Consider the following 10,192-nt stretch of genomic DNA (forward strand, 5'->3'; position numbering starts at 1 on the left):
GAAAAAGGAGAAAGAAAGGAAACCCCATCTGACGGGGGAATTATTAATAAACTGGAGGAGGGCCTTCAAACATGCCCCCGGCTTCTCCCTCCCGCACAATATATTCCTCCCCAAGGTAAACAGTAAACAACAAAAATCGACCATGTCAAAGAGAAATGGGGAGCATTATTCACCTACTACACTATTAGTTATGCCGTGAGAGCACGCATCCCCCGTGCCCGCCCGCCTATTAAATGACAACCTCTGAAGGATCAGCCTTATCCTTGGCCTCTCTTTACGAATCCACCAATGCATACCCCTCGACCCATTGCCATGTCTAATGTGACGAAGAAGAGGAGCGTCCAAAAAAGACCAGAAAGTGACACACACATGTAGTGTGGACGTCGCTGAATACCAACACAGTCATCATCATGGAGGATCACCTTTCCCGGTACTGCCCCAGGACATACGTTGCAAACAAGGTCCAGGAAGGAGGAATCAGCCAGAGCAGGCGACCGTTGCTTGAATATTGCCAGGGTCGCCGGAGGCCGTGCGCGGGACAAAGTCACCACCTTCTGCTCAAATCTAAAACCTCCGGAACAGACCAAACCCACAGCCAGTCGATCACACGCCGCCACATTGTCCGAAGTTTCCAGCTTTCCCTTATTCACAGGGGCGGCCACGACACTTTCCTCCTGTGTAAAGTGAAACAAATCCTTGTGTACCTGGGGACAGGCAGATCGCAACTGTTCCGACGTTGACGCGATACCATCAAGCTTTCTCCCCAATATCTGGGAGCCGCGAACCAGGGTGGAATGAAGGGCCCCGAGAGCTTCGAGAAGGTCACCGTACCCCAACACAGCTCCCCGCGCCCGCTCCGCTACGCTCCTCTTCGCCACACACTCCCAATCTTGCTGAGACCCAGTATACAGGATGATAGACTCCATCCTATCAAGATGGCCGCAGGGTAGTTCCACCCCAGATTGGGACCGGGACTCAGGCACAAGCGCATCCAGTTCCATGTCACTGCAAACAGGGCTCCGGGGGCATGCAAAATATGTGTTCTGTGCGTGGTCACAGGTAACAGCCATCCTCACCCTGGACCAGTACCCACGGAAATCCGGGAGTAGCCCGCGAAAATCGGGACGAGTTACAGGCAGCGTCCGAGCAGCTCACTGGCGAGGACTCAGGCAATTACCGAAGAATCTTGGAATTGCCACCTCGGGCATGCACTCGTTCCGCTACGCTCAGTGGCAGGAATGACCACAGCGAAATTCAGGCCAATATTCGCACCGCTCCGGTATTCCGACTCCACCCAGTCACCAATGGCCGCTGTTATTGAACTGCTACCCGGCCATGTTGTCCACCCGAGGTCCCGGTTCCAGGGTTGCACAGGCCGCAAACTTCAAATGAACATTTCTCCGGCGGTACCGCCGCCAGAAACTTCAGAATCACACGATCGGTTGCCGCTCTCAACCACCAACACGGGCATGTAGCGCAGGCTAAGGATCTCATGCAGGATATCTGTGCGGGATGTGGAGGTTCACGGAGCCGGGAGCCTACGCTGCCGTCCCGATCGCCATCTTGGCACCTCCCCCAACTCTGTGCCTTTTTAAAAATGAACTCAAGGCTTCGAGCTACTCCGAAGGTGTCAGCAAACTTCTGGTAGTTTGTGATCGTCAGATTAGAGACACCGGATCTGTTAGTTCCCTTTCTTAGATCTCCATCTCAGTTACCCAGTACAACGTAGCGCGCCTCGCCAAACTCACCATCGTCAATGTTTCATTCCGCCTGCTGAATTGGAGGAATCTGGCAACTCCATAGCACTCTTCGATCACTCTTCTAACGCAGAGTCTGCCTAAAATCTGTCAATTGGCATGTGGCAGACCTTTTACCCACAAGGCTCCAGAAATGCCAGCAAGATTTGGCGTCCCCGTGTACAATTTTCTAATGAGGGTGGTTGTGAGTGGATTTGAGCAGTGGCGGTGAGAGGTCTGCTCTTTGAGTTGATTTGCTACTGCTCAAGTAGATTTTCTACTTGAGGGGCAAAAAAATCAACGCAAATGGGTGCGTGCTGTTGTGCACTGCATGGTGTCATTTCGCTGATTTTTCAGTGCTGCTCGCATTACTGCCGCTAAATTGCAGCGTGACGAGCATATTTCCGCCTGTTGGATTCTTGCTGAGTTTTTAGATAGCTTTTTTGTCATAACTTAACTCCATAGAATTCCGCAAAGTGAAGCTCTCTGAGTTTCGCCCACCCCTGCATATGACACAGTCTCCCACCCATCCTCATCCAACACCTACAAAACATTGAAATCAAAGGACACGCACTTCGATAGATCTACTCCTTCCTGACTGGAAGGACCCAGTCGGTCAACCTGGCACCATACGCCTCAGACGCCCGTGACCTCATCTGCGGAGTTCCACAACGATCCTCCCTGAGCCCGACCCTATTCAACGCATACATGAGTCCTCTAGCGAGCATTATCTCTTCTCATGACATCAACAGCAACATCTATGCCGACAACACGCAATTCATTTTCTCCCTCATCGACAAGACGTTCAGTGCGCATATCAAGTTCAATGCCTGCATAACTGAAATCGCCCACTGGATGAAAACCAACTGTCTAAAGTTGAACACCAACATGACTGAAATTGTGATTTTGAGGAAGAGCACATCACTGTGGGTCTCGACCTAGTGGGCAATAGAGCTAGGACTGACAGACACCCCGAACGCCAAGAACCTCATCATCATTATCAACAGCAAACACAACATGATCACCCAAGTCAATGCTGTCACCTTTTCATGCTTCCATACCCTATAGAGGGCTCCCAAGCAGCACCAAGAAAAACCCTCACCCATACCCTGGTTACAAGCAATCTGAACTGTGGGAACACCCTCTATACCAGGATCAACAGCAAACTAACCAGAAGGCTGCAGACCATTAAGAATTCGCCAGCCAGAATCACTCTCAACCTCCCACACCACACTCACATCACACCACACCTGAAGGAGCTCCACTGGCTGCCCATTCACTCTCTCCACCTTCCACACCACACTCACATCACACCACACCTGAAGGAGCTCCACTGGCTGCCCATTCACTCTCTCCACCTTCCACACCACACTCCCATCACACCACACCTGAGGTACTCCACTGGCTGCCCATTCACTCTCTCCACCTTCCACACCACACTCACATCACACCACACCTGAAGGAGCTCCACTGGCTGCCCATTCACAGAAGTACACAATTCAGACTCCTCACTCAAGCTTTCAAGGCATTACACAACACTGGCCCAGCATACCTCAACAATCGCATCTGATTTTACAAACCTCCCAGACACCTCCCCTTGTTTTGACTCCCACTTGCACAAACCCCACACATACGAGAATCCAGATGTGGTGGCCAAGCCTTTTCCTACATCGCTCCTAAAGCGTGGAATGACCTGACGCTACATATAATAGTCTCCTTCTCACTTCTTAAATTCTGCAAGAAGGCCTGGTGTAGGAAATTGGGTTGTTAGTTGAGGGGTGAAGCCCTACTCAAGCAGGAACTGCAGTCCTTGTTGGGGGAAGTCACAAGCAAACCTTACCTTTTCCTGTGCTCAACCGTCTGGTAGCTTGACGCAGACCAGTCAGGCTTAATTTAGAGGCAAGGTTTAAAGTATTTATGCAGCACTTCAAACAATAATAAAGTGAAAACACAACACAAGAAAAATCCTACACAAATTTGGAAAGAAAGAGTACTTTTTAATAAATAAATACAGACCAAAGCAACAAAAATCCAATCAGTAGAACCAGAGATATGGAATTTTAAAGATTTAATTGAAAATAGCGCTACTAGCGCAAAGCACCAACTATGGTTGTCTGGTCTCGCAAGACCATACAGGCCGACTGCAATGGAGCATGGGCTGGCTGCACGGATCCACTTAGGCCCAATGAACAAGAATACCTTAAATCCGGGTTGTGAAGAGGTGCAGAATTTAGGGTCGAGGATGCGTCAAGCAACAGAGGTGATGTTAGGTTCGGACAAGGAGAATCATCACGCAACGGTGGTTTGGGAAGCTGCTCAGTGCGAGGTGATGTGCTTGCATGGAGATCCATCATGCAGTAGCAGTTCCAATAGGCTGCTTTGGGCAAGATGATACCCTTGCCTGGAGATGCATCACGCAGCAGAGGTTCTGACGTGCTGCATGGGGCAAGGTGATGTACTTGCATGGAGATGCTTTGTGCAGCGGTGGTTCCATTGGGCTTTTATAGGTGATGCGGAATCCTTGCGTCAGGGAAGTCCACGCAGCAGAGGCGATTCATTTGTTCCAAGAATAATGCATCAAGCAGCAGCGGTGATGCACCAGTTCTGCAGGAGATACGCCGAGCTGCGGAGCAGATGCTTCAATTCTGCTGGATCCACAGATCGGGAAGAGCACCTTCAGGTCGGGGAATAGGCTGGCAACACTTGGGAGGGTAGGAATCACAGATGATAGAGGCCAGGTGCTGGGTTCATGGTGGTTGGAAGCCTGTTATCTCCCTGAAGCTTCAGATCAGTCCAACTAGCCCTTGGAGTCACTCTGAGGTCCTAAATTCAGATATGCAAGTCCAGTCATTTTCACACAGGCAAGAGGGCAGCAGAGCAGCAGGTCCAGTAGTGTGCTGAAGAGTTGGGGCGTTTGTCCAATATTTATATGTGGTGCCCACTTTGAAGTGGAGGAAACTTATAGAGGTTTTAACCCCCCTGAGGTGTCAGACATCTCATTCCTCGCTGTCCTGGCTACAGCTTGTCTGGGGTCACAAAAGACCAGAGTCAAACCCTTTGTGAGCGTGCTCAGATAGAGCCTTTGTGATGTGCAAGTATGGCATGTGACAGTTCCTCTCCCTCGTTAACTCAGTGGCCCATCCTGCCAACACCTATCTTGCTGCTGTCTCACTGTCTGGGAGCAATACACAAAGACCACCTGCCAGCTACGTCTAGTCATGTGATCCTGGATCAGGCTGCAGGCACCAAATGGTTAGGACAAGAAAATGCCAACTTTCTAAAAGAGGCATTTTTAGAACTGTGATGAAAAATGTGACTTTACCTTTAAAGAGGGCTTTTAAGTACAATTCTTTAGACACCAACTAAACCTGTCTACCTATTCCAAATTGGAAGTTACAGCTTATTAAACTGAACATCATAGGACCAGTTTACTGCAGCTGACTACTTCACTTTAACCATCCCACCAGACACCCACGCTATGCCTCACTCTCTCTTGCACACACCCCTCGCATCTGCAGAACACGAGACCTAGCCTTCTCCCATCCCACAATCAAAACTTGGAAAGGCATCCCTCTACACACAAGAGCCTCCTCCTCGCTTCCGAGATTCTGCATATAGTTGAAGTCCTGGCATTTCAACTAACACCCACCAGACTATCTACACACCAGCTCTAGCCCCTGGATACCCTTCCGGTGACAAAGCCATGCTTTACAAATCCAGCTAACATAACATAACAATAAGGTTACTTCAGAGGTAAGACTTGCAGTAGTGAACAACACATTTCAAAGTTTTTCACTACCAGGACATGTAAAACTTTTCTACCTTTTTTAATACACTGCATCCTGCACTCTGGGCCTCCCCTAGGGGTAACTTATATGTATTAAAAAGAAAGGTTTGGGCCTGGCAAGAAGTTTATCTTGCAAGGTGAAAATGACTGTTTACATCAGCACACATCGAGTCGCGATGCGGCGAGCGCAAGGTAAGTGGTTTTCTTTCTTTAATGTTATTTTCCCTCATCCTCGTCTGTCGACTCCTCCCCACCCTGCCCCCCATCCCATCACGCTTGCCTGCACCAGCCACTCCTGGTGGCGTTAACTATCCAAGGCAAATCAGGATTTGCCTTGGATAGTATCCCAAAGTAACATAATGTTGAGCTATGTACTTTGCTTTGCATCGAGGGAGCATTCCAAAGCTGGTGCATGGACGTTCCCATGCAAATACCCATGGGCTTTGACAGAAATCCCTATCTACAAATATTGGTAGACAGGAACTTGGTCCAACGTCTTATGTCTCCTCCTCAAGGCAGGTGTAACAAGAAGAAAAGTTTTATTTTCTTCTCATTTCTCCAAATTTGCATGTGTGCTGCATTGTACAGTGGGAAAAGCCTTAAAGCATCGTTTTTGTACTGGAAGAGACACCTTTAGGAAAAAAAGCCATGCTTCAGAGAATGCACACACCTTAGCACCATGGGGCAACAGTTGGCGCATGCCAAAAGTAGACATGGCATATTTTTTCTCTTTCCTTTTGATGTAAGGCAGTGTAGCAGCTTTGGTGCTGCGTTGCCTTGCTTCAAATAATAGTAAATCTAGGCCTCAATCGCACACACTTTCACTCACTACCTGTCACTGACTCTCACTCACTTTCACTCACACTCATGCTTACATCACACATATGCAAACTATCTCTCTCATATAAACATACTCTCACCCATAAGCCCGCACACAGCATACATTAAAAACCATTTTTAACTATCACAGCTACCGCCAAATCTCCCGTTCAGCTCAGTGTACTGCATTTTATATTAGACTATTACCATAATATTCACTGTTAGAGTAATGAAAAATGGGCAGAAACTAAGGAACGCAGAGCTGCCTCTCTAAGGCCAGGGGTCGCAAAGGCAGTGCCAAGCCAAGGCTCACAAGGGGAAAGCCATGGGATGCAGCTGCAACTCCGGGCGACTCCTAAATGGTGTCCAAGCCACAAATGCAGAAAATTGTTCAGAAAGATCCAGATCTTTACACTGAGTGTGGCAAATGACAATCACCGATGGAAGATATGATATATTTATGTATCGGAACTTTTAACCAACCCCCTTAATCCATTAGTCTGTTGTTGTGTCATTCACATTTGTCTTCCACTCACTACAGCATACGGCAGTGGGTCCGCCCAGTTCAGCTATTGGCTAACTTCACTGTGAGTGACGGCATTCTGCTCTTTCACAACAAGCACATCTGCACTGAAAGCAGCTCCCTTCAGTGCCAGGGACCATTATGTCAATATCTGTTGTTTGAGGGAATTTTTTTTTTTGATTTTAGCCAATCTTTCCTTTTTTATATTGGTGAGGACCCAGTAGTCCCACCAACTTTAATGTTTTCCAAAAAACATGACAAAAGAAGCATTGACGAACCTAATGGGCTGGCATGAAATGCCACATTTATTGGTGTTGCCAATGCTTCTTTAATCCATGCTGTGGAGAAAAGCCTGAGTGAACCATAGTGCATTGTTATATAAAAATGTCTGTAGCTCATTAGCCAAAATGTTTCAAACGTTATCTTAAGGCATAGGTGGTCAACGCAACAAAAAGAAATGGGGGCATCCTATTTAAAGACAATGCTTCAAGAGATGCTGTGCGATTAATGCATTAATCGGAGATCTTGGGTCCATGCATTCCACTGTAGATAGTGCACAGTGAAGATGTCACACAAATGCCAAAGGCCATTTATCCAGTAACCACCCAGGATCAGCATCATGTGACAATCAGTAGGCATTAAAGTCTGCAATATAGCTGCCACATCCTAGGTGGTAGGTTAGAAGAAGGTAAAGATGTTTCTATTGGGCGGGGGGAGGAGTTACCTACGTATGACTCAAGAAACAGGAATCATTTAAACTGGAGGTATGCATATTGGCACATGTGGGAGAGAACCAAGTTCAGCAATCGCAATAACGTCTTTTCTAAATGTTGGCACTTTGCGATGTGCCGATTGTATTCGAAATGTAGTGTAAGACCACAAAATAACACGAGACAGAGGACCAATGCAAGTATGGCCTAAAACAATGCAACCCACCTTTAATTCTATGGGCCTGATTTAGAATCTGGTGAACTGGTTACTCCGTCGTAAATATGATTGATTTGGTATCCGCCTTATTACAAGTGTCATAGGATATAATGCTCTTATCATAAGGAGGACAGGATTTGCTTATGCTTGTGGCTTTTCTTGCTATAGCTCCTCAGAATGAAAAGGTGGAAGCGGATCTGTGGCTTGAGGAGTGAAGTCAGAGCGCGTTGAACTCAACACACGGTCCTGTGGGGTATGCTGTTTAAAAGGATGCAGAGCCCTCATCCACAAGGGTCATACTTCATCATTGGGTTTCTTCTCCCCATCTCAGTGCTAGGGAGTTCTGAGTGTGTTGTGAAGCCATTGTCTGCTTGTTCGTGCTCTGTTGTTGTAGATTGGACTGAAAACATCAATAAAGTTTCCCTGATGTAGGCACAGTCCTTCTTTATTTGCCTCTATTTGCAAAGTAAAAAGACAAGAGGGTTAATGATGACCCTTTGTGTCTGTAGTGTTGACGTCATTCTTACCTCTGTTCAGCCCGACAGGTCACGGGCAGTTCTTCGGGACTGTGTCCCTACAGCCTCAGTCCTCCCTGCCTACCTTTTTACCTAGATAGGATCTCAAAATCAAAGCTTCGGAGTTTTTACTGATTTTTCTTAATCACACGTTCAGTGTCTGCAACAGAGATTCACAGAGAAACCACAAAATATTTGTTTTAAAAAGATGGGTTTATTGGCATGGGTTGAAAGCTTTTAACTGGGAGTGTAAATCTGTAGACACATTACGTTCATTCATTCCCTACACAAAGGTAAGAGGGGAATGGAGGCTAACTCTGGTTAAATCCAGGTATCTTGGAATTGTGATACTTGCATCGAAAGAGGATTATGGAGACAAACAAGAACAGGGCCCAGTGCCATTGCATGTAAAACTCACGTGATATTCGACATCCAACCTCCCTACAGAGGACTGGAAATGTCTGTTTGCTCCTCTGTTTTGGATCTGTTGGACTTGCTCCTTGGGCTGAGTGCTGGTCCCCAAGGACACACGATGGCTGGTCCCGCCATGCATCCAAACACCCTCGAGCATCTCCTTGTGTACGCCTTATCATTAAGCTATGGATTCTTCAATCAGGAAGCAGACAGAATAGGTCTTATAGAGAGGACAGGACCCCGCTGGTTACAGTGGTCAGCAGCCTGAACTGTTGAAAGATCTTCCTTGAAGCAAGCAACCTAGATTTCCACCACAGGAAATGACTGGGTAGAAGGGAAGGCAGAGACTGTGCGTAAATAGCTCTCTTCAGACTTCTACTTTAGATGGAAACTCATGTATTTGGGACAGCAAAGGGCAGGAAAACCAGGGGGGGAAGTATGCAAAGTCACTACTCAAAGGGCAGAGTCGTGTCTGTTATTTAGGGAGACTATAGGAGTAGACATGTGGTACTTGTGCATAGATTGCAGAACAATGGAAGAGGGTATGATGGGGGATGTGTGAAAGAAAATGCACCCTACTATTCTAGGGATTGGAACAGGTATCAGGCCAAGAAGAAGATCAGGCACAAGCATTGGCACTCTAAGGACGCAGCGCAGGAAAAAATGCGCAAAACGTTATGGCACATGGAGTACGAATGCAACTAGGGGCTGGTGGAGATTTTCAACTAGAGGCGTAATGAAACAGTTTAATGTAAAGTGTGCTATAATAGTGATAGCACACGTGCCGTCACTCACTCATCACTCGCTCGCTCACTCCCTTACTCACTCACTCACTCACTAACCGACTCACAAAAGATAGATTGCTTTTCACAGATACAAAGACGACTCCAAACAAACATGTCATGCTTGCAAACAGAAATACAATTTATTTCGAAGAATTGCAGGAACAAGTAGGTTCGGCATAACAGCGCCCAGATCTTTTGCTAAACTAGAGACAAGTAAGCCCTTGAAGCTGTAGGTGAGGTCATATAGTCTGCTGGACACAGGCGCTGACCCCAACCCTCCTGGCTGCCCTTCAAGTTTGGCTATGTCTATCCTTGTAGAAGCTGCAGAGTTAGAACACGCACCAAGGTCTAGAATTGTAATTGAAGGTCTAAGCAGAAATGGAAAAGAAGTAGGAAGAGTCTTAGGCATTCTCAGTTAGAGGCTGGTAGATGGGCTGGTTTTCCCCACCCCCGGAGTTACCGATATCAGGGGAACAGCTAATCTCCATGGATGGGGAAAATCTGGTCCATTACAAGTGGAACTTTGAGGATCCACCATGAAATGCGGAATTACGAGGGGAATTAATAGTTCTCGGTCAGGTTCTCCTGGTCTAGCCTAATTTTGGCCCAGACTTTCACCTGTAGATTTTGGCTGCCTTTAGCTGCCAAATACCTAGGTTAAAGTTAGGAGGTATAAGATGTTACCA

Source organism: Triturus cristatus, chromosome 8 (assembly GCF_964204655.1).
Source record: "Triturus cristatus chromosome 8, aTriCri1.1, whole genome shotgun sequence".
Taxonomy (NCBI): domain Eukaryota; kingdom Metazoa; phylum Chordata; class Amphibia; order Caudata; family Salamandridae; genus Triturus; species Triturus cristatus.